Here is a 24,651-nt window from a genome sequence, read left to right on the forward strand (position 1 = left end):
GGGCTAAACTTGGAAGCGCTTCCACGCGAAGCGCTCCACATCTTGTAGGATGGAGTAATTGCAGAGTTGAGGACCCATAAGCATCATGCCCTCTAGGTGATTAGTGAACAGAGGATAATCAACAAGAATATGGACCTACAGAGAAATGTTGTCAACATTGTTGAGGCCAAAGTGACTAGCCAGAGGAAGAGGATCATACAAGTCATGGAGGAGGCATGTAGAATGGTCCCAGAGTTAGCCATTCCTGAGGAGGGTCTAGTTGAGGTCCACATCCGTAAATTGGCAACAGGGCTGCGCGACACTCAGACTGAGATGGTGCGGGTTAAGTTGGAGCTAAACCTTCAGATTACAGAGCTCTAGTTGAGGGCCCAGCCTTCAATACCGCCAGAGGTAAAGGAACAGTGGGTGGCCACTGTCACCGAAGCAGTTGCAGTGGTGGAGAGTGCAGTAGTGGATTGCACACAGTTGTTCAAATAATTGTTTGAGGTCTTGACCATCTTGCAAGAGGACCCAAACATCTAGAGGCTAGAAATAGAAGCGTATGAACTCCAACAATTCTATGATGAAGTGAAGGGAATAGTGCGAACAGTCACGCTGACATAGAGGTTATCCAAGCTATAAGAAGCCAAGCAGCTGAAGGAATAGGTGGATGCAGCGCTGCACAAGAAGTAGTGTTGAAGGCGCGACTCAAACCCTAGTTGGAGGAAGCTTACGCAATCACTGGAAACACTAAAGGCAATCTTTTGACTCTGTAAGCAACGCAATAGAAACTTCAGGCTGACAGTACAAGGGCAGTAACCGTTAAAACTATTGGAGATGCGAAGCAGGAAACAACTTAGTGCATGAATGAAGTTGCAGTCATTAGGGTTGAGCTGGACAGGCTTGACGTAAAGATCTCTATGCCTACCGAATGACTCAAGGGTGAGTCACGATGTTTGTGTTGGGGGCCTGTTGGGAGCGGGATCCCCCAAGGGAAGTTTTGTGGCTAAAATCCCATGTTTAAGTCAATTTGTGGTCGCGGAGCGTGAAGGTGTTATGTTTCATGAAGGGTAGTCCGCTCTTAGTTTTGTAAAATTAAAGTTAACTGTAAGAGAACTACCCATGATCCGCGGACCATGGGATTGTATAAAAATATCTAAGCTCTAAGTAATTTGAAAAGAAAGGGACAATGAAGAATGATGTAATAGAATCATAGCTTTAGGGCAAGAAGTCTAAGTATTGGGTTGTAGCATAGGTAGAGGCTCTACATCTGAGTGTGCAGAGGCCTAGGGTAGAAGTCCACAACTGAGTACGCGGACCCTTGCAGCTATATGCGCAGGCCAAACAGAGGTTGTAACCACTTGGAAGATATTAATAAAGAGATATATTATGCAATTTTTGTGTCTTTGATGCATCTTGATATGTTATATATGAATTTTCTTTGTTATGTTTATATGGTGTGCAAATGAATGCAATTACATTGAATAATTGAACACATTTACGAATATCTGTTTACGTGGGGGTAACTATAACTATTTGATAAGATAAGAAAGGCACTTAGATTAATTAGGGAATTTGAATGGCACGTTGCCATAGTAGTGCAGAAGTATCTAGGCAGCAGGCTCAAGCTGTGTGAAGGGCAACCATATCCTTTCATAGAGGTATTGAAGGATGGAATAGAGGGTTTGTCTTGCAAGCCCTAGAGTGAAATAACTTGTGCGAAGGTAGGGATAGAGGGAATCAAATGACATCATGACCATCCCAGGGTGTGGAAACTTGGTTCAAGCAACCCCTCATACTGCTTCAAGTGAGATTTCAATTTGCACTTTGCGGGCTGATGCCAAAAGGGCCAATAGTGTAGGGATTTGTTTGGCTAATTAACGTTGAACCTGGGTCAGGCTCCCTCAAGCCAATAGTCTCCCAACCAATATAGTCTGTCAACATACACAATCAAATGATCTATTACAAAATCCTATAGGGGAAGGGGAAAATTTCCTGACCTCCCCTGTACTTGTGACTCTTTTGGTTGATTCAATTCATTTTTGGGAATCTAGAGAATCTGATCTATCAAGTTGCCGATTTATCAATATTCAGACAATGAATCCAATCCACAATATTTTCACTGATATTTGTCTGGTCACAACCAACAATAACCATATAAAACCATCTACAAATCTTGCAAAGCTACCAAAATTGGGTGGCATGTAGTTTGAAGGTTCAGAGGGGCCAGGATGATGAGGCACTTCAACTTCCGCTGATGGTTATGTCATGTCATCATGTCCTTGACGAAGTTCATGAACAATTTCAAACTAGGGTTTATGAAATTAGGGTTTTTGTGTTTGAATCCTCAGGGATCTCAGTTACACCCAACAAGGGCCCGTCTTTTGAGGGTTATCAAGTTGATCATCCTCTACATCATGATAGGATTATTGATTGGATTAATTTGTCAGATTCCTTTACGATGTGAAAACATCTTGCCTTACTTGCATTGGATTTAGGGTTAAGCATAAATGGACGTATGTTATGGCTGGATGAATATAAGTTTCAAGCTTGTGGTTTGGTTTACGAGGATTGGGCTGAATTTTTCCTTGAAAGGTCTTCTCTGACATGTTTCCCTATAGGTGGATGAAATGTTCTTTCTATTTTGCATGCTTTACAGGTAAGCATGCTATTTTTTGCACAACCCTTTCCACAAATTCTAATTGTTTCCATCTTTGTTTTTGCAGGTTGGGAACTCCTTCGGTGGCTGCATTAGAAGTTTGATTTCACATAACCCGACCTATGCTTTGGTTAATATAAGATTTAGGGTTTACACTAGTTAGGTTTTAGCTTTGCTTATCAGCTGGCTGATTAGAATTTTCTTATGATTTAAATTTGTCATGTTTCATTTTCTTTACTGTAGGTAGTTAGTTCCCTGCTTGTTTCTTCTGCACTCATGTCCTTGCATTTGTTTGTTGTTGAATGGAATTCATGAAATCTATGCATATGCATTGCATTGGTCCCTTAATTGCAATTAATTGATCTCTTCTGCACAAAACATTACATTGCGTCATTAACCTTCTCTGCTGCATTGCATCATACACTTTCCTTCTCACTTGACACATACTCACCTTTGACCTAGCCTCAAATTTTCACCTATGTTGCATGCTAGTCCATGAACCTTCATGAACCTAAATATTTCAAACCTGTAGTGCCATGAATAGCTTTCTCACACCTTTTGCTCTTACTCCAAGTGCAGTGCTTTGACCTCTTCACACCGGTTTGTAACCTTAGGAGAGTTTCCTAGTCACCTAGCCCTAGAACTAAAACCATAGCCCTGTGATTGTGTGAAGTTGTGATGGTTACGTCAATGGGTAGCCTCTCTTAGAGATAGTCATCAAATTTGCATCATGAATATCTCTCCTATGAGTCTAATTTATTAACAGGGAAAATAAGAACAAATTGCTCATGGGGAACCCTAATCCATTTGGATGACCTATACCCATAACCTAAACCTAGTGCCAAGAGTGGTCCTGAATGTTTCAATGACTTATGTTCTTTTTCACTTGCTATCTCTAAATGAGATGTGGAAGCTTGGCATGAGGGAAAACCTAAATCATGATATCTCTTAGCTTCTGTCAGACAAGAAAAAAATTCTCTTGCTAGTCAAATATGTCGAGATCCCTCATCTACCTTGGCACAATGAACATAGAGAAATAAGTGCAAATGCACAGGTAGAAGAAAATGAAACCAAATAAATGGTAAAGAACTAAGAAATGCTTCTTGCGTAGAGAGGTAATGCAACGACTCCGCCAGGTTATTAACTAGGCTCGCTGGTAGTGGAGCAACACTTGTGATTTCTTGAAATGACTCCACCGGGGTACTATCCAGGCTCACTGGCAGTCAAGCAACTCGAAAAACTTACTTTTTAAATTCTGAATACAATAAGCCCTTTGTCCCGTTCTTTGCATCAACATCAACTACCAGCATGTGTGAACTATCAATGGGGTGTTTACTATGTGACAATACCTAGCTGAGGCACAAGGGAAGGCATATCTGCAAAAGGTTGTGGCAATGCAAGAGGTGCCAATAACATCTTTTCAATATTCCCTTGCATCAATATTCACACTAAGACTACTATAAGGGTGTTGACAGGGATACTAAATTCTACCAGTGGTTCGCTAATTGTTGTAGCCACTACTACACCATGCAAATTTTTGGGCATATTCAAAATTTTGGGTACCCCAACACTCACCCTAAGATTCTAGGGTTTTTGATAGGACCCCAACCGATTTCTCTCCCTGCGACCTTGCCTATCCAAACCCTTTGGTGTGCTCACTCCCATTTCATGCATTACATTCATGAATCATGTTTTATCTCAGATATAGGCATCAGATCGCATTAGGGTTTCGAAGGTTAATGGCTTCATTGACACGTTAAGAGTCTCTTATGATTTTAAAACTCATCTTTGCATCATACGCATCACGATGGATGGATGTCCTATATTTGAACAAGCATTGCGTTCAAGGTGGCTTCTCGTAAGAATGACAATATTAGGGTTTATGAGAAACCCTTGATTTCCAAAAGAGTCATCCCCTCCCTATTGTCACCATATTCACATGCCTCTAGGGGTGTGCTCCCATCGGCATCACATAGCATTATTTTGGGAGTCATAGCAACACTTTTTCCTCAGGTCCTTGGCCAATCCTTCACCTCAACATGAGCATTAGGGCTTGAAGAGATTATATATTTCCCTTGCATCCTTGTAGCTCTATACATATGTGATCGAAGTACTCATGTCATTTTAAGCTCTTCTTGACTCACCCTGAAGCATGATCACACATATGCATAAGGGTTTGTAGTATTACATCATGACAGTAACCTTTCTTTGTCTTGGTCCTCATCCCCTTGAGTGCATTAAGATTCCTCAAATTTCCATCTTACTCCTTGCCCTTGAATCTCTATCTGCACCATTTCTTTTTGCATCACATAAATTTCTTGCAATTCATAAGTCTGGTAAGGTGCCTAAATGTTGTGTTGATTTTCAATTTTTAGCACCTCTTGTTTTACTCGTATAATTTAGTTGCAATTTTACTACTCCAGATGAAATTATTTTCATGGTTTTAATTATTTATCCCTTTTTCTTTGCAGGGATTTAAATGGAGCATAAGGGGTATTGAATGGGTACCACAGGTTCTAAATTATGACAGGGGTGTCCTCATTGAGGTTTTGCACTATGGAATACAGAATTGAGGGATTTCCAACCATTGAGGTATTTACTCCTGGCAAGCCCCCATTAGAATGTCAAGGAGGAAGGGATGCAAAAGCAATAGCCGAATTTGCAATTCAGAAGTTGAAAATTGTTGTTAAAGACCTGCTAAATGGGAAGACTAGATCAAATAAGAAAAGTTCATCAAGTTCATCAGTAGATCTCACGTCAAGCAACTTTGATGACATTTTCCTGAAAATTAAAGATCAAGGGCTTGTTGAATGTTCTGCTCCCTAGTGTGGATGTTGTGAAAAACTTGTTGCATTGTGGGAGAAAGCTACAAATAGCTTGAAGGCAAAGGTGAATATGGGTCACTTCAATTGTGAAGCAGAGAAGCATTTGATGAGCAAGTTCAATGTATAAAGTTTTCCTACAATCTTGGTCTCTGGTTCGGATAAGGAGAGTCCAGTTCCTATGAAGGTTCAAGGACAACTTTTGTGATTGAATCCTTTGCCTCTGGAAGTGGTGAAGCATACAAGCCAGGATGTATTGGGAACCACATGCGCTGCTTCATCAATCTGTTTTGTTAGTTTCCTGCCTAACATTTTAGACACAAAAGTAGAAGGAAGGATCATTACCTACAACAACTCATGTCTACAGCAGAAAAATTCAAAAGAAGTTCATACAGCTACGCGTGGGTAGCAACAGGAAAGCATCTTTCTCTTAGCAGTTGGTGTTGGTGGCTATGAGTATCCAGCCTTCATAGCTTTGAACTATAAAAAGAGTGTCTATGCTCCACTTCGCAGTGCATTTGAGCTTGAACATCTTGTGATTTTGTGAAGGATGCAGGGCAGGGAGGTAAAGGTAATTTTCCCCTAGAATCTATCTTGTTATTGAGGAAACTAAACTATGGGATGGGAAAGATGGAGAGATGTTAGAGGAAGACAAGTTCTCACTAGATGAGATAGTGGGAAATAAGGATGATAAAAAAGAAGAATTGTAGGTGATTCATATTTTAGGCAAAGCAAGAAATGGAACAATTTCAGAATTCTGCCCAGTTCTCTAGAAATATATAAAGCTTGCTGTGCAAACTTTCACTTATTTTCTCATCATGAAGAGAAATTGGATAGGGAGAGAATGTGAATTAGGCAGGACATAGGTTTTTATTTCAATGTTAAATGTACAGTCTAATTTAATGATATCAACGTTTAAATTATCACGGGTTTTGAAAGCGAGTTACGAAAAGCAGGAAGAAGTTAGACATGGATATATAAGGAATGCATCCTAGAATGTGACTAGCCCATTCAGTGATTTTGCGACCTCTAAGAAGTCACACTCCCTTGCACAGTTGCTAGTTCACACTTCAACACTAATGGAAAATATCCAAGCAATGAGATCAGTCTAAGATGTGACTTTGTGACCTCTCAGAAGTCGCACTCGTACTCACAGTCTCTGGGTCGCATGTTAACACCTCTACTGAGCCTGCTGAAAGTACCACCAATGAGTGCAAGTGCCAACATTCCAACAGGTTGCATTCTTTTAGAAAGCCTATGAGTCATGAAATCACATCTTATGAGTATCCGTTGGAAGCGTGACCTATTGCATTGTGATGGTGCGACCTCCAAGAGGTCGCACTACTAGAAAATTCAGGAGATCACATTCTTGTGCCTCAGACAAACATACAAGTAATGTGACTTTGGGAAAATGTGAACTTTCCAAAAACGTGAACTACCTCACCAGCCACTACCTTGGTGGAGTGGTCGATTGAAAAGGTGCTTCTGTTGCATGGTCAGCCACTGAAATTGATAATTATATATAACTGTAGAAGTTTTGAAAACCTAAATCTTGGGAATAAATTAAAAAGATAAGAGAACTAGGAGGTTAGGTTGATCGAAACTCATGGAGGGTAACAACGGAAGAATTAGACAGTGCATCGTTCAGAAGAACCGTGATGATGTGGGCCTTGTTCTTAGGTGATTCTTATAATATCCTTAATTTGAATACCATTCGTTTTCAAAAATCAAATGACTTCAAAGGGTCATTCCCACAAGCATATTTCTGTTTTGATGGTGGCTTGGCATGATAAGAGAAAAGTTAGGGTTGTTGATTTTATATCATTAAATGCATGAAGAGTGAAATGGGATATAGGATTCCATGGAAGGAATTACAGCAAAAAAGGATAAGGTTACCCCTCTATCGATCTCTTAAAAGGAGCTATATTGTTGCGTCCTCTTAAGTGAAATATGTTTGAAACCACATGCATCACTAGGGCCCTCCAAGGCCACATGCATTGACAATACCATGGCACAACAATTGACCACACAGGGGTCTAGATCAATTGTTTATTAATTCCATTATTTCAAATTAATTGGTTGTAATTTCATTTTCATTCTTTGTTTGAAATTAGTTTTGATTAATGTTATTTTCCTACAGGTAGAAGGAACGAAACAAATATTGATCTATGCAATGGGATTAGGGTTTCTCATGGAGCTTGCACGACTTGGTTTTCCTTCAATAAGCCAGGTGGCCCCTTCCAAGTTACAATAAACTTTCCAGGAATTTAAAGGCACATCACCAGGAGATAGATGAAGGCAAGTGAGGCATAGTGGCAAGAAAACAAATTAATTTCAAGACCAAGCATCCACATCATTGTGAGATTTAGGCATCGAGCATTTTAGGGTTTTCAATAACCCTCTGCATCCCTCTTCTCTCTCTTTCATCATAATGTAAATATCGCCCACCATTGTAGAAACCACTATGTTGGAACTGATGTGGGCATGTAACAATCAATTTTGGCTTGAGAAAGAAGTGGGTAAACTCAAGAGTCACGAGGGTAGCTGAAAGGGCACCAGGGAAGGCCAAGGGTCGTGATAGGTGAATAGTCACCTCGTCTCTATAAATATTTCCCAGGGCCTCATTAATATAGGAATTTAGCACTTGAGTTGAGGTGAATAGAGGGAGTTGATTGATGCTTGAGAGCTAAGACCACTCAGCTCTTCGTAGCTAGTAGAGTGGGCTTGCAGTAGGGCTAGGGTTTTGACATCGGGCAAGGGTATGAACAACCCATGTTCCACTATTGGGTATTGACCAATTGCATGATATGTATTTGAAGTTGTAGCATATTAATACGATGTTTTCTTTTATCTTTGGCATTGATTCCCAAGCTCACACATGGTCATTGTATTAGCTGTCTGGTACCTCACCATATTCGTAGTTGTTCTTTCATATATGCAGGATGTTATGTCCTGATACATAGTGGTTGCATGTATGTTTCACTTTTGAATCTATGTTTACTTGTTCCTTGCCATGTTGGTGACCTATTGTGAACTACTTCGCAATTTACGTCCAGCATGTTACTATTTATTATGTCTGATGGGGTTTTAGCTTACTAATCAACCTCATCCTTTATCTCTTCTTATTGTTCTTGTGACTTGTTTAAACCTTTTTTTGTAGTTTTTAAATCTTGGGCTGACTTTGTTTGGCTGCCCGAGAAATTCACTCTCGCCCCACTCTGGAACCTTCTCATTTGATAACCAAGAGCAGAAAAATTTATGGCGGTAGCTAGGCCCACATACTAGATGGGACTCCTATCCCAAATGTTGTGAGGTCAATTCTAATAACTATACGATGGATACCATGAGAAATAACATCAGATAATAGTTCGATCAATGCACTATAATCAATGACATTATTTGTAGAGTGATCGATACAAATCCCTTGTAAATGCACTAACTTTCCATTTAGAGTATATATGACCCATACTACGAAAGAATGGTTATGAGTACTACAACTAGCATCATCAACATAACCAACATATGGTTGAAGGGATGTTGACATTTGTAAACCAAATGTAAACAAGAGTCACATATACCATAAGGAACTTCGAAGGGAGTCACACTGCAAACACACTCAACACACATATATACAACATGTACACAATGAATTACACAAAAATACTCAAGCATAGTATCTTTTAAGGTACATCCCATTTCTAAGTTGCGCCAATGGAACTCTGTAAAAATCAGCAAGATCATAGTCCCCTTTAGCAAGAACATGTTTAAAAATATATGGGCCTAGTCACATTAGCTCAAACTTCCCCGATCCCAACTTTTCAGAATCTTGGTTGTATAGTGAGACAAGGTCACCTTTTTAGAAGACGCGAGGCTTGACACTCTTGCTATATTGCACCTTAATGCACTTCTTATGAGTTTCATTATCCATCCGACATCACGGTAGATTTTATCTAAGCGTGTAAGATTTAAGAGACACTCTTCTTTAGCAAAAGTGGTAAGGAGTATTTCAATATCAAATCTCAAAGATGAAATTTCACACTCAATCAACAAGATTTCTTCCAAACCATATACCAATTGAAATGGTGTAAAACCAGTAGCAGTCTGAATAGAAGTTTGATATGCCCAAAATTTTTCATAAAGGATAAGATTCTAGACTGATTTATGGACCACTATCATATGTTAAAGCATTATCTTCAAAACATTATTAATGGCCTCAACTTGCCCATTTTCTTAAGGGTATTAGGGAGTTGAACTCTCATGGGAGAGATCCAACTTAGAAGTTACTTCAGACATCATGTGGTTACAAAAAATTTTCCCATCATCTATAACTATAGCCTGGGGTACACCAAATCTCACAATGACATGATTGAATAAAAAGAGAGTAGTTGCTTCGTTAGTGTTATTGTATGTAGGCATCACCTTAGCCCACTTGGTAAAATACTCAACCGCTACAATGATATAGCCATGGGCCTCGATAGAGTGAGGGTTACATGTCATGAAATTAATGCCCCATTTCACAAATGATCCAACAATGATAACGGAGTGTAAAGGAGCAGGTGGAGCACGGGTTTTATGATTGTATATCTAGTAGGTATGACACTTTTGAACTGCAAGAATTGAGTATCGAAACATAGTAGGACAAAAGTAGCCAACTCGCAAAATCTTTTCTACAGTGGTATACCTAGACTTATGACCACCACATGCCCTAGAATGGAATTCATTCAAGACTTTCTTGGCCTCCTCATATGTGAGGCACCTTCAACATATCAGAATGATATCGTGATGATAGAGGGTGTCACTAATTATAATAGAGTTTTTAGCTTGATATCAGATACGTTGTTGGTGAGATCGAGATGTATCAGGCCGAAATTGATGGGTTTGGATATATATATATATATATATATATATATATATATATATATATATATATATATGGACATACCACGATTTAGATGACATGATCAGGAACAATGACTCATCCATAATAGAATCACTAGACGTTGTATCAGTTTCAACAATGGGAAGGTTGCAAATTAGCTCAACAAAAACTAAGGATTTCTTCAACTTGGATTTGATGAATTCCAAATCTAACTCTTGAATGATGAAAATCCACTTGGAGTGCTTTCCCCCAAACAATTATAGTGAGAAGATGTACCTCATGGGGTTGCAATCATAAACAGCCATAGTTTTGTGAAAGAGGATATAATGGCGAAACCTTTGGACAACATGGACAGTTGCCAAAGCTAACTTTTCGACATGAGTATATTTGATCTTGATGTCATTCAAGTTCCAAATAAAATAATAAATATCATGTTGGGTCCATACATCATCCTCTTGGACCAATACCATAGAGATGGTAGTAACTGCAACGACAAGGTATAGGAAGTATTTCTATCGATAATATGGGGGATACAACAAGGATGCCCAAATAAGAACATATTTTAAGGCATCAAATGCCTTTTAAGAAGTGTCATCCCAATAGAAGGGAACCCCTTGCTTTAACAAGCGAGTAAATCCTTTGGGCAGTTTGTTGTAGTTGGGAATGAACCTCTAAAGAAAGTTAGCCTTCCCTTGGAGTCGTTAAAGCCGAAGGAAAGAAGAAGTAGGCATATCTATGACCGCCTTGAATTTTAATGGGTTGATACAAATTCCATGTTTCAATACAGAAGAAAACATGAAGTCAACCAGATTTAACACAAAACACACACTTGTGCAAATTGACCTGAATTTTATAGTGTCAACAATGTAAAAAAATAGCCCTAAGGTGCATTGGATGATCAACATGAAATTTCGAGTGAGTAGGGAGGTCACCCAAATATGGTTGCGCGATATATTTTATGTGATGGAAGGCATAATTCATTGCCCTATGAAACATAGACCCAAAGTGTTTCAATTTGAAAGGGAACTTTTGATATGAAAAGGTGCCCTAGGGAAAAATAAGTGTGGTTTTATGTTGGTGCACTGTGAGAATGTTGATTTGATTGTATTTGGAAAATATTCCATAAATGAAAATATATCACAACTAGCACAATCATAAACAATTTGGTTAATGAACATGGTAGGATAATTATCCTTAGGACATGCATGATTAATGTCTCGATAATCGACACACACATGAATTGTTTCCTATTTCTTCATGACAAGATCAATGTTTAACACCCAACTAGTTAAAGGTATTGTGTATATGAAACCAACTCGTATAATTTTTTCAACTTTAGCTTTAATAGCAACAACCTTCTTGGGATGGACTGGACAAAGGCGCTGCCAAACTGGCTTAGCATCACCATACGTCTTAATTTCATGTACAATGATATTTGGGTCAATATCTTGTATCTCTTCATAAGATGAGGCGTAAACATCTTGAAACTCTTGGAAAAGGGTCTTATAGGCCTTGATCTCATCGGGAGATCAAGACGCACAGATATGTACATTATTAACAATGTCAAGTTCAATCCAAATGTTAAGATGGATAGTCTCTTCAATGTTCAACAAATTATTCTTAGAATCAACACCATGTATGGATAAGGAATTCATAGGAATCTCAACAATATTGGGTAGATATAGTTTGCTAAGATTATCCTCGAAGGAATATGGCAAGGAGGAATGATGATGATGATCAACCCATGACGGATCATCCGCCATCATGATCTCCATGATGTTCTCATCAGTGGAAAATGTATGAGAGAAGGAATCAGAGGACGTGCCATAATATAAGGAATGGTCGACCCAATTGATCAAAGAGGGGAGAGTAGAGTGTGTTGCATAGGCTGAATAGATGGATTCATAGTCAAGTTCAATCAAACTTAGCGGTATGTGGTCACCAAAAGTGTCAATATTATACTCATCTCACACTACCCACGGATCAGCTCAAGTAGTACAAGAAGGTATCATGTTGACATGGGAAACCGGGTTAGAGTTGTTGGGAGAAGGAGGGGTATGAGAAAAGGTTCCCATGAGAGAGAAATCCTTGAGTATTCCTACTCCAACATGTTGATAAAGGTGTGGGGTTTTTCCCACAAGAGGGGCACTTCCAGTAACCTGAGAATTGGTGGAAAAGAAGACGAGCTGATCAATGGATGCTATAGCTTCCTTATGAGGGAAAGAAATGATCCTGAAATATGTTGAAATGATAGAAACCATAGCATAAACCCTTGTACAACCCTGTAGAATATTATAATATAATGGACCATCGATAAATTTGACTTCTACTGATACCATCTTGTTGCCTAATTCTACTTGTAATGATTCAAATTTCCACAAGTCTTGAAGCCTCTTTCATCAAAAGCCTTCAAAGTGGTTGATGAATGATTCAATTGGGGAGAACCAATGTCCTTCTAGCAAGACAGAGGCATAATATAAGTTGAGGCTTCTTAGTCCACAATGGAATGATGGATATTTTTACCATGAATAACAACTAAATCATGAAAGGTAATTGGGTTGGAACTTGAGGTGTATGATTCTCATGCTTAAATTCTAATAGGTTAGAGTCTTATGGATAAAAACATCCAATTATGGAAAGAAAATCATTTTTTTGGGTAGGTAAATTTTGGAACCCCTCAAAAGTCAACATAGCTGAAGCAACTTGAGCTAGATCCTCAACTATGCTATAATTTTGAGGAGCTTTTGTGCAAAGGTTGAATGTTGATTTATGGATAATGCCTTTGGGAGTCTTAATTGTCAATTCACTAGGAAACACATTTGGAGCAGGATCCGATGGATATGTAGTCGAACTAGGAGGTTGATTGGTATCCTGACCGTTTGAGGGATTCACATTATTGTAGTCTTTACTTCGGGTAGCCACCATAACATCATTTTTTGGATTTGTAGAGGAAAGCATGAAAACCAATATAGAGGAAGTGGGATCCCTAGCAGCTATATTGGTCTCCTGATTCAGAAATGAATCTGTCAACATAGTGGGTGCAACAGAGGATTTAAGGTATTGATTCACTTCGGCCCAGTGTGGATAGCCATGATTGAAATTCTCCTTGTTATAAATCAAACATGGATAATGATGTCTCTTCTTTGTTCAGAATACTAATTGTTTTGTTTATCCCTCTGAGGATTATCTTTCTTCTTTTTACCTTTTCCTTTGTTCTTACATCCTCATTGCTGAGATTTTCCTTTGGAAGATTGAACGACATTAATATCAGAAGTAGAACCTACAAGAGTAGTGGAAGGAGGTGTTTCTGGGAAAACTAGTGTCTTTTCTATCTACTAGTCCCACTAGGATAGGCAGCTATCCTAGAAACAAACAATCAAAGCAATTTGTGATTTCCTATATGTATGATAGATAAGAGAGAAGCAAAGGGACCAACCTGGATCTTCCGCTTGACTCCTTTCTTGATTTCTCTCCCCCTTGATAGAGCATGCAACTCCTCTCCTACTTGTCCCACTTAGAGAATACTTGTAGAAACAAAGTAATAAAACACCATCAAAGCATCTTGATCTATTATATCATAAACAATGCAGAATCAAAAATACATTGAACATACAATAGCATTCACAAATAATAAGATTCACAAATACATGATTGTATGGAGGAAAACTCAAAGAAATTTATTAAAATAAAAGGGAGAATTACAACCCAGTTGTCTGATCCAACATCAAAGCCCTCTTCACCTCATAAAAAGAAAAATCACCCAACAATACAATGCTCTTTCTCAAAGACAAACTATCAACACTTCCTTACAAATTACAAAATTTCAGCCTCTAGATCTCTCGGATGAGGGATCCATTTATAGATGCTTGCAAGGGTGTGAGTCATCTCTGGGTTTTTTATTAGTGTCATTCCACTTGTTGTTCTAGGTTCCACTTGGAGATTTCTTAGATCTATTACTCATCCTTGGGCAAATTCAGAGGCAAGTGTCATAGGAGAAGTTTCTAGAAGATTCCATGAGCATCCACTTAGCAAACTGTCTCGGCCATTTGTCCATCCTCACTCATCACACCCCACAGAAGGCCTATTCAATATGCATTGCACCTAGCTAGTGTAGAAGTCAGTATGCATCACACCCTGACAGTGGAGCAGTTAGTATGTTCCACTGTTGGTCAGTTCTGAGTGGCTTTTCAGGTGGAACTTTTGGGGAATGATGTAATCAGTTGACCATGATTCTTTAGGGTATGAAACAACACTTTTAGGGGTTAAAGAGACCTTGGTTTATTGACATACAAGATTGGGGTTGCAATTCCCAAATATGTCTATAACAGTTTCCCCCTAAAGCATGAAGTCGTAAATCTTTTGATGTCGGGTGAAATGCTTTATCATGAGGATCTGAGGTATTCGAACTAGAAGGTGACCTGTATAAGATACAATACAATACATTATCATCATATTATTTTCATGATCTAGATGAGGTGGGCATTCCCATGCTCAGCTTTATAAATTCATTTTCATGTACATAGGATAGATAATCATCTGCAGTTGCAGACTGGTGATTCTTTATATGTAGAGTCATCATCCCTAGCTTGGATGATCATCTGTGTAGCTTCTGTGTACATTTGATGTCTTTATATTCTTGAATATATTTTAGCTCGGATGGATGAAACTGGATCTGGGGTCTTCAAACTCGTTCAATCTTTTCCTGATGTACAAGTCAATCCATGTGAAAAGATGTCCTAAAGTCGAACATGGAAAGACATCGCCTGATTACTAAACAATATTGTAAGCTATTAACAGGTGCGAGAGGAATCACTGATAATGATAATGACCCTCAAGGTACTACAGTACAATTCACATGGTGTGAATATATGATCCGATGTTGAACACCACACAAAATCTTGCGGTCGAATGCCATTGATGTAAACCTGTCATTGGAAGTGAGAAACTTGCCATTGAGGCATGCAAGCTTCAAAGTACTGAAAGGGTTGTTTCTAAGTCAACTTCTTGGATAATGAGCTAATGTCGACAAGAAGTGACCCGTCATAGGAGGGCCTTAATGTATCCCACATCTATGACACGAAACAAAGCAAATGATTTTCTGGAGGTGAAAAACAATTTAACGATACAAGGTTTAGGAATGGCGGTCATGAAAAATGGAGGGTGAAGGTATTACAGTGGATGAGACATTAACTGGATGGTGAATTATCTGAATGACTTCTATTGAACATATTGGTGACAATGAGATGGATTGGTAGTGTTAACCCAAAAAAAGGATGGTGTGGAGGACCAATGGTGATATGACCGGTGAATAGAATAACCCAACCTGACTCAACCATGGTGATGGAGTGAAAGTGTCATGTTCAAGAGCAACCTGCTACCAATAAAATTCTTCAAGTTTTCTTCCCTTTTCCCCAGTCATTACTGACCAGTACCTCTTTATTTTTTCCAAGCTTGAGGAGGATAACATATGCTTGTTCTATAATTTTCCCTTCGGGCAAACTTGTCGCTATGTTTTAGCGAGTCTAATGACAGTGAAACTCGTTCTTGTCTGGGTGGACAAGTTTATCACTATTGTTTTAACGAGTTTAATGACAAAGAAAAATCGATCCTTTTCATGTTTAGAGAGTTTGAAAAGGGACAAAAAGGAAACTCTAATGGTTCTTTTTCGTAGCATAATCCCTTAAGTCTGAAAAATATTAAAATAATACAAAAGGGATGACTTTTCGATCACTTTAGCGAGCCGAAAAAGACAAGCGCTCAATATTTTTCATTAGATAATCCCTCAGGTTCGAAAAATATTAAAATATAAGGAGTGATGGTGCTTCCAATCACTTTAGTGAGTTGGAAAGGCCAATTGCTCGACAATCTTTTTATATTTAGCGAGTCTGAAAAGAGTTAAAGGGGACTCGTTTTTTAGGAACGAGTGGTGTTTAGGGTAGCAACTGGTTCTGGATGAGCTTGGAACTTCTCAAAACAGGTGATGTGAAGAGGTTGACTAATGAAACCACTCATCGCAGATGTTCCTCAAAAGGGTAAAAAATCAAGTGGAAGCATATGATCAACCAAGAGAATGAAGGTGATGGCAGGAACACAACCAAGGCTCAAAAGGCAGATGGCATGGCAATCACAAAGGCTATTTACTAAAGATGGGTTCATTTCTTAATGAGCTTGAACTTTGGGGGAACATATGCTCAGTGAATGCGGGTTTATTTTTTAGCGAGCTTGAACCTTGCAGAAACTATGCTCAGTTGAAGGTGGGTTCATTTTTTAATGAGCTTGAACCTCGCGGAAAGTATGCTTAGCTTCCTTTTTATGTAAGCTAGGAATGACCAAGCTAAAAAGCTAGAAAAAATATATAGCTAAGGAACTACTGAGTTTAGGTAGGATGGTTTCATCCGTGAAATGGTTCAAACACTTCCTTTTCTTCATCTGTGGCGCAGACAAAGGTGAATGGTGGATCAAACCAATCACCTAACCTAAGAAGTTGAAAAAACTAAAAAGCTAAAAAATCTAAGAAGCTAAGAAATGAAATTGGTCATTTTTCACTTGCATAAAAAGGTTTGCATGCCCCCAGGCATCAAGAAAAAGAGAGTCTCCAGTAACCATATGAGAATCATTGTGGTTAAGTTGGATTGTTTTTGTCAGCAGTTAGACAAAAACACTTCCTTGGCTTTGTATGTAGCGTAGACAAAAGTGAGTGGTGTGTCAGACCAATCACTTAACTTACAGGGAAATTCATATGGTAGGATGGTTTTGTCAATGGAGTAGACAAAACACTTCCTTGGCTTTGCCTGTAGCGTAGACAAAAGTGAATGGTGTTTCAGACCAATCACATAACCTACAGGGAAACCTATCTTTTTACTTGGGTTCATCCACCAAATGGATAAGGGTGCATGCCCCTAAGCTTCGTTACATTCACTAGACTACTCGCAGTAATTAGCTAGATGGAATGAAGGTTGAAGAGACACTCTTGATGCAAAAGGACCATTTAGGGATGATGTTTGACTTGAAGCTATGTTTGAACTGAGAAATGAAAGTTGGTCAACAGTGACAATTTTGCCTTCATGTAGGAAGCACATCACTCGAAAGAGTTTTGAAACAATAGCTTCCATGTTGTAAACATAGTAGTGTCCAAGGAGTAGATTGTAATCTAACGGTCCTTGGACAACCATCATGTTCAAGTGAACGGTTTTCCTTCTCAAAGTAATTGCTAACTTAGGAAGGATCCATAATGGTCGACTGGTTCCTTTGTTAAAGCTTGATAAATTTTGAGTAACAGGCATAAGTGATGGCAAACCAAGTGATTTCCAAGCGGTTAAGGGAAGGATACTCACTGAAGCCCCTTCATCTATGATAGTGCCAGCCACGATCATTTTTTAAACTTGTACTATGATCCAGAATGGTACATTAGAAGGAAGGCGGGATCTTGTTAGTTGGTTCCAACCAAAGGAAGTAACCAAGCTACTTGGAGGGGGTACAGAATAAATGGTTCAATTAACCCCTTTAGTCATGGGAATTGGGAGATTCTCTTCCTGTTGTGAGGGAATGGGTGGATTGCCCCCAAGTTCATCAGACTCTAAAGTAATGAAAAGAATTTGAACAGTATCTTTCTCATTCTCTCCGGGAAGGATATCATCTGAAGGTGAACCTTTTGAAGGTAAAACTGGGTCGACTGCCATCTCAACCTATTGAATTTGGTCCATTATGGACTCAGAATATTTACTTTCAGTGATAGGTGTTTCGATCGACGGTTGAATTATGTCAGTCGGATTTTCAACTAGTAAAGGACTTGGGGAGAGTTTCTTGTATCCAGATGGAAATCGCTGCGGTGAAGCAAGACGGTCACGCAAGACTATTTTGGCCTCATCCAAAAAAGGACAACAAGGAAGGTGATGGTCCCCTTCACATAATCCACATCGAATTTTGACCTTCCCTTTCTATCCAGGAACTTTATTTTCACTAGTTGATGGTGTGCTATCAGGTTGATGACATCGAACGATGCGAATGGGGACACCATGCTCTCAAGATCTACAGAAGGTAAGGACAATCTCAATGAAAATGGTTTCCTCTGCAAATTACACAAGGAAATCTAGGAGATTTAGTGTGCAGATTTTCACCAGATGATTCATGGTTGCCCCCTTTCTTAGTTGACTTCTTCTTCTTCTTCTCCTTCCCTTTCTTCTTCTTCTCAGCTAATTTGTTACTAATATCACTATTTTCGCCAAGCGAAGAGGAAGAAGGGGAGGGAGAAACAAACGAAGTAGAAGGTGAAGGGTCAACTTCAGTATCAAATGGTTGTTGATTCGATTGCTGAGGAATCAAGGTGTTTTTAATGACAGAGGTTGAGAACATCCATACCGGCACACCAATTATGATTCCTGGAAGGGACAATGTGGTCATATATGGAGCACCAATATTTCCCCAAGAAGAAAATGGACTAGGATTCCCCTCAAGAGGGATTCCATGATTGGTGGACTCCATTATCTCAACCTAAGATCAACAAAGGAATAGGGATGTTATTCTGAATTAAATAAATTTTAGTGATGCTTTGACACAACTTTGCTTTTACAATTTTTAAGAGTCGAGAAAAAGCTAAATATGACTCTAGTCCCTTTTGATTTTTAATGAGCCTAAAGTGACAAGTGCTCAGATGGACCTTTTCTTTTAAGGAGTCGAAAAGGAATGAAAGTGACTACTCTAGAAATATAGACAGAGGGATTACCAAACAAATCACAAAACTACAATATACACCTTGGTGATAAATTAAAGAGAAATTACCAAGGACTTATGTATGGTAGTCAATCTTCCCAAATGCTGTGTTTAGTGCATTGCAATCGATAGGGCGGTAGACACGGCTTCCTATGGATAAGGCATATAATCCTATCGTGGTCTCCCAATATATACTCAACGGTATGGGGAGCACAAGTCTGTGCTAGCACTTGTCATATCAAAGAGGAGGAATCACCCAACCTTCAATGAAAACGATAGTTACTAGATTTTACGACGTCGGAACACGTCTCTAGCCTAGACTTCTAGATGTGTTGTGTTAGGTTCCAAAGCATTGTTAAGTTCATTGAAATTTATTTCAGAATTGACCTTGTTTATAAGTTTTCCTTTCAAAGGTTCACCGTGTGATGTAGATATAAAATTCCTAAAAATGCAATCTACAGTGATAAACAAACGTTATTTATTTTTAGTAATGAAAATCCTAGCTACTAAGGAAAGAAGATTACGATTATTTCAAACAAAGAGCAAAGAGCACACACTAAATGCACTCTTCCTAAATCATTTTTCGCACATAGTCTAAATTCAAATGAAAATGCATGTATTTGTTTTTCATTCTCCTTAATGTGAAGAATGCCAAAAGGAAAACTAAGCAAGGATTTGAAATGTTTTACTCAAAGCGACATTTCGACAATTTCTTTTCAAAATGGAAAGGAAGACTTAAATGACACTTTTCAATTTTGAATATAAGATGCTTTCGACACTTCAAATATAAACAAATCAAATCAAATACATGACAAAAAGTTCAATCGACTATCCAAAGAAGGAAGACTCAATGACACTTCTCTTTTTCGACACAAAACGACAGTTACGACACTTTTTGTTCCAAAACAACAGATCGATTTAAGTAATGTTTCGACAAAGGATTGCAAATGATGGACAAATACATAAAAACATTTACTAATCCTAATCAATGGAGGCTAAACTATGTAAATCAAGGAGGCTTCAGTAATGAGATACTGTTCATAAGTAGCAAAACTATTGAACAGAGCTGAAAACAAGGACAAAAGCCCCAAATTTCAAGGAGAGAAATAGGATTACTCAGTCATCGTGCCTATGCTTCACAGAAACAAGGATGCATCTCACCTACTACACTCAGGAAGTACGATGCATACTAGCTTCCAGTGATATATAGTGCGATGGGCCAGGGAGCGCAACTAAGATGGGTTTTGGCTCAAATTTGCAGCTGAATTTAGTAGTTAAGTTGAGCTATTATGGACAGTAAAGAGAAAAGTATAGAGAAATGATATTGAGACATTACTGAGCTACCAAAAGGGCATCTAGAATGCTTGTAAGCCATATGTTCAAATCATAAACTAAACCAGAGATTGACTGAAGCAACATTCATCTACTTTACAATTGCAGAGCAAGAGCAGTTCAAAGGCTATCTAGCTAACTTCAAGCTCCGACTATAGTTTATAAAACAAACAACAATAACAAAAAAACAAACTATTCATTCCCCAGTGGAGTTGCCATTTGTTTCTAGGAAAACTAATGTCTTTTCGATCTACTAGTCCCACTAGGATTGGCAGTAATCCTAGAAACAAACAATCAAAGCAATTTGCGATTTCCTCTATGTATGATAGATAAGAGAGAAGTAAAGGGACCAACCTGGATCTTCTGCTTGACTCCTTACTTGATTTCTCTCCCCCTTGATAGAGCTTGCAACTCCTCTCCTACTTGTCCCACTTAGAGAATACCTATAGAAACAAAGTAACAAAACACCATCAAAGCATCTCGATCTATTATATCATAAACAATGCAGAATCAAAAATACATTGAACATACAATAGCATTCACAAATAAGAAGATTCACAAATACACGATTGTATGGAGGAAAACTCAAAAAACTTTATTAAAATAGAAGGGAGAATTACAACCCAGCTATCCAATCCAGCATCATCCTCCCAGCATCAAAGCCTACTTCACCTCATGAAAAGCAAAATCACCCAACAATATAATGCTCTTTCTCAAAGACAAACTATCAGCACTTCCTTACAAATTACAAAATTTCAGCCTCTAGATCTCTCAGATGAGGGATCCATTTATAGATGTTTGCAAGGGTGTGAATCATCTCCGGATTTTTTATTAGTGTCATTCCACTTGTTGTTCTAGGTTCCACTTGGAGATTTCTTGGATATCTTACTCATCCTGGGACGAATTCAGAGAGGCAAGTGTCATAGGAGAAGTTTCTAGAAGATTCCATGAGCATCCACTTAGCAAATTGTCTCGGACATTTGTCCATCCTCGCTCATCACACCCACAGAAGGCCTCTTTAGTATGCATTGCACCTTGCTAGTGTAGAAGTCAGTATGCATCGCACCCTGACAGTGGAGCAATCAGTATGGTCCAGTTTTGCCAAGTTTTGAGTGGTTTTTAAGGTGGAACTTCTGGGGAATGATGTAATTAGTTAACCATGATTCTTTAGGGTATGAAACAACACTGTTAGGGGTTAAAGAGCCCTTGGTTTATCAACATATAAGATTGGGGTTGCAGTGCCCAAATATGTCCATAATAGGAGCGATTTGAGCAACCACACCAAGAGTAAAACCAGATGGTTTACTAATCAACTATTTGATGGAATAACCAATCATGCAATTGGTGACATGTGATTCTTTATTAAGAGGCTGAGGAATAGTAGTGGAAGGTCATAGAGAATTTGGTATTTTATCATAAAGAGCATTGGGTTGGGTATAAATAATATCCAAATACTAGGCACGAGAAATTACTTTCTCTTTGGTCACAACTCTGCTCTTAGTGACATCTTCTGTGATAGATGGAAATAAAGACTTAATGAAACATTCAACTAACAATTGGTGAGGAACAAAAATATTAACCAAACTATGATGATGTCGCCACTCATGAATGCAATATGAAATGTGAGTGGCATCATTTTGTTTGAAATTGGTTAAAAGTTTAGTTCCAGTCTCATATCAGATGGGTAACTCGATATTTGTTTGGAATGTGGTAGCCAAGGCACTGCAATTGTTGAACAAATCTCGTGGTAGTTGAATACACCATTTTGTCATCGTACCGATGAGTGTGTGCTGGAAAAGACCGAAACAAATAGAGTCATCATTGAGAGAGTTTGAAGAACAACACAAACGATAAGTCATCACATGTATAGAGGGGTCTTCTCTAGGATTTCCAATGAATTTAAGGATATCACTAGGCAATTTTGTGGGAATAACTAGCAAGGAAAATTTTAAGGATGGAATTTTATCTTAAAGTTTAGAAACCTTGGCAAATTTTACTAGTCCCTAATATGTAAATTGTAAAAAATTTTATGATATTTTGTAAAAATATTTAGGTTTCTAATTATTTTATATTAGTATATATAAAATTTTGGTGATTTTTAGGGTAAAATAATTTTATACTATAAAATTTGGGCGAATCAATTTTCAAAAAAATGGAAATTGGTGAATCTTGTTTTTGGAAAAAGCATGGAAAATTAGCCCACCTATGAATATTAGCCCCTAAAAGTTTCCCTGATAACCGACCATCAAGGAGAATGAGCAATGGGATAATTGGTGAGCCTGATCAGGTCCACCATTTTGAGAGTTGCTACAAATGAAAACTTCCTATTGAGGTCCAGTGGAGGATACCATGGATAAGATGGGATGGCCTGAGCAACATGTATATGTGTTCTAGGATAGGGAGGATTTTGATAACCAAAATACATATAACCTTGCTTCCCACCTCCAGGATAACCTTGTAAAGGTTAAAATGATTGGGTTTGGATTTTTTGACCATAAGGAATTTGAGGTATACCTTGATACGGTTGATACTACTACCCAATGGGATTTTGCATCATCCCAACATAAGGTTGGTTAGGTTGTGGAGGAATGGCATGACCAAGAGGCTGTGATTGTAAGTTACCTTGAAAAGGTTTGGTATACATGGCTTGTGAGGTGTCAGATACCAGTGGATTAGTTTGAGTCAAAGATGTAGTCTATAAAGGTTGGCTCACATTCACTTTAAGCTTGAACAAGTATAGATATGGGTTGTTGAACAAGAATTTGAGATGTAGGTGGAATAGGTTGAGACATTAGAGATGAAGCTACAACCGAAGCAAGTTGTACGAGCATGGTATATTTCCAAACATTAGCTGTCATTCTTGAATATGGAGGATGCATATGAGGCTAAGCAATAACATGAGGAGATGGAAATGTCCCTGTAATAGGTTTCCCCCTACCGAAAGAGGATGATTATATAGAGGCAACTACCCCCCAAGAGGAGGATTTATAATAAGAGGTGTATTGAGTTGTTCTAGGTGTCCATAAGCACTAATGTAAGGACCAGCCTATTGGTGAACCATAGGAGTAGATGGAGGAGAAGGAGAAAATTGTGTAGTGTTGGCTTAAGGGGTATTGACCCAAGTTCAAAGTTACCTGCACCAACCAAGAAAACCTTAAACTACTGGCCCTTTCGGCAACAACATGCGTAGCGCAGGGTTCAATATCACTTGAAGAAGTCTTGAGGGATGATAGAACCAAGATTTTTCATCCAGAGGTCAGTATGATGGGATTTTGTGGTTCCTAGGGCTTATTCGCAGCCTTTGCGAACCCTAATCCTTAAAATACAGATAATTGCAGTAACTTGTAGAAAGAGAGTCTAACCCTTCACGAAATGCATTAAACAATCATAACATCAAGTAAATGAGCAGATCTAGTATCTTCATGCATTAATTAAACAATTATTCATATCAATTGAGATGGACATTCAAAATTTGCATAAGTAAATACAAATGCACAGATGCAGAATTATGGCTCCAAAACAATCTTTATGAGATATATTATTCTATGTTATAGACTCTTCTTCTCTGTGCACACAACTACAGGGGCCTGCGAACTCAGATTGCAAACTTACCAAGGTCTTTACGCATTCAAAATCAGGAGCCTTCCCCTTCACCTAAGTGCAGGAAAGAAACTTCCCCTCCTTAGCTTGTTTCCCCATATAATGATCTTCTATTCTAGTTAGTTCCTAGACTCGTTATGACTCCTCTATATATAGCCTTCTCTTTTACAATACCATGGTCCGTGGACCATGGGTGGGTCACAAAAGTCCCTATTTTCTAACAAACTAAGGGACTAAATCCCCTTTTGACTCCTATGACCTTCGCTATCCACTCCCTCAAAACGCGGAGAGTTTATAAGTATACAAAAATTAATTACAAAATTTTACCCCAGGGGACCCTGACCCAACAAGCCCCCAACACAATTTCATGACTCATCCCCGAGTCACTCTGCTGGCACCACGACCTTCACTTGCAGATCGTTGAATTCAAGCTTCAAAACCTGCAGGTCTGATGTTCCCTGTGTAACAACTTGTTTCACCTCCTCAACCAAATTTTTAGTAGTTGGGCCTTCAACTACAAGGACCATGGTCCTTTGAATCTGTTGCATCCCTTTGAGCTTACTCCGTACAGATAGAGTCAACTAGTCGGCCTCATCTGTCCATGGCTATGTACTCGAAGAGATGATCATTTCCTTGTGGTGCATCTTGTCCATCTCGGTTTGAATTAAGTT

General features: G+C 38.6%; 1 pseudogene; it reads left to right on the plus strand.

Annotated features, from left to right (window-relative positions):
• Positions 1-5,194: 5,194 nt before the first annotated feature.
• Positions 5,195-6,170, plus strand: LOC149266652 (protein disulfide-isomerase like 2-2 pseudogene; annotated as a pseudogene).
• The last annotated feature ends 18,481 nt before the right edge of the window (positions 6,171-24,651 follow it).

This window comes from Pinus tabuliformis, chromosome 6 (genome assembly GCF_031772625.1).
Source record: "Pinus tabuliformis cultivar Carrire ecotype Pingquan chromosome 6, CPIR1, whole genome shotgun sequence".
Lineage (NCBI taxonomy): Eukaryota > Viridiplantae > Streptophyta > Pinopsida > Pinales > Pinaceae > Pinus > Pinus tabuliformis.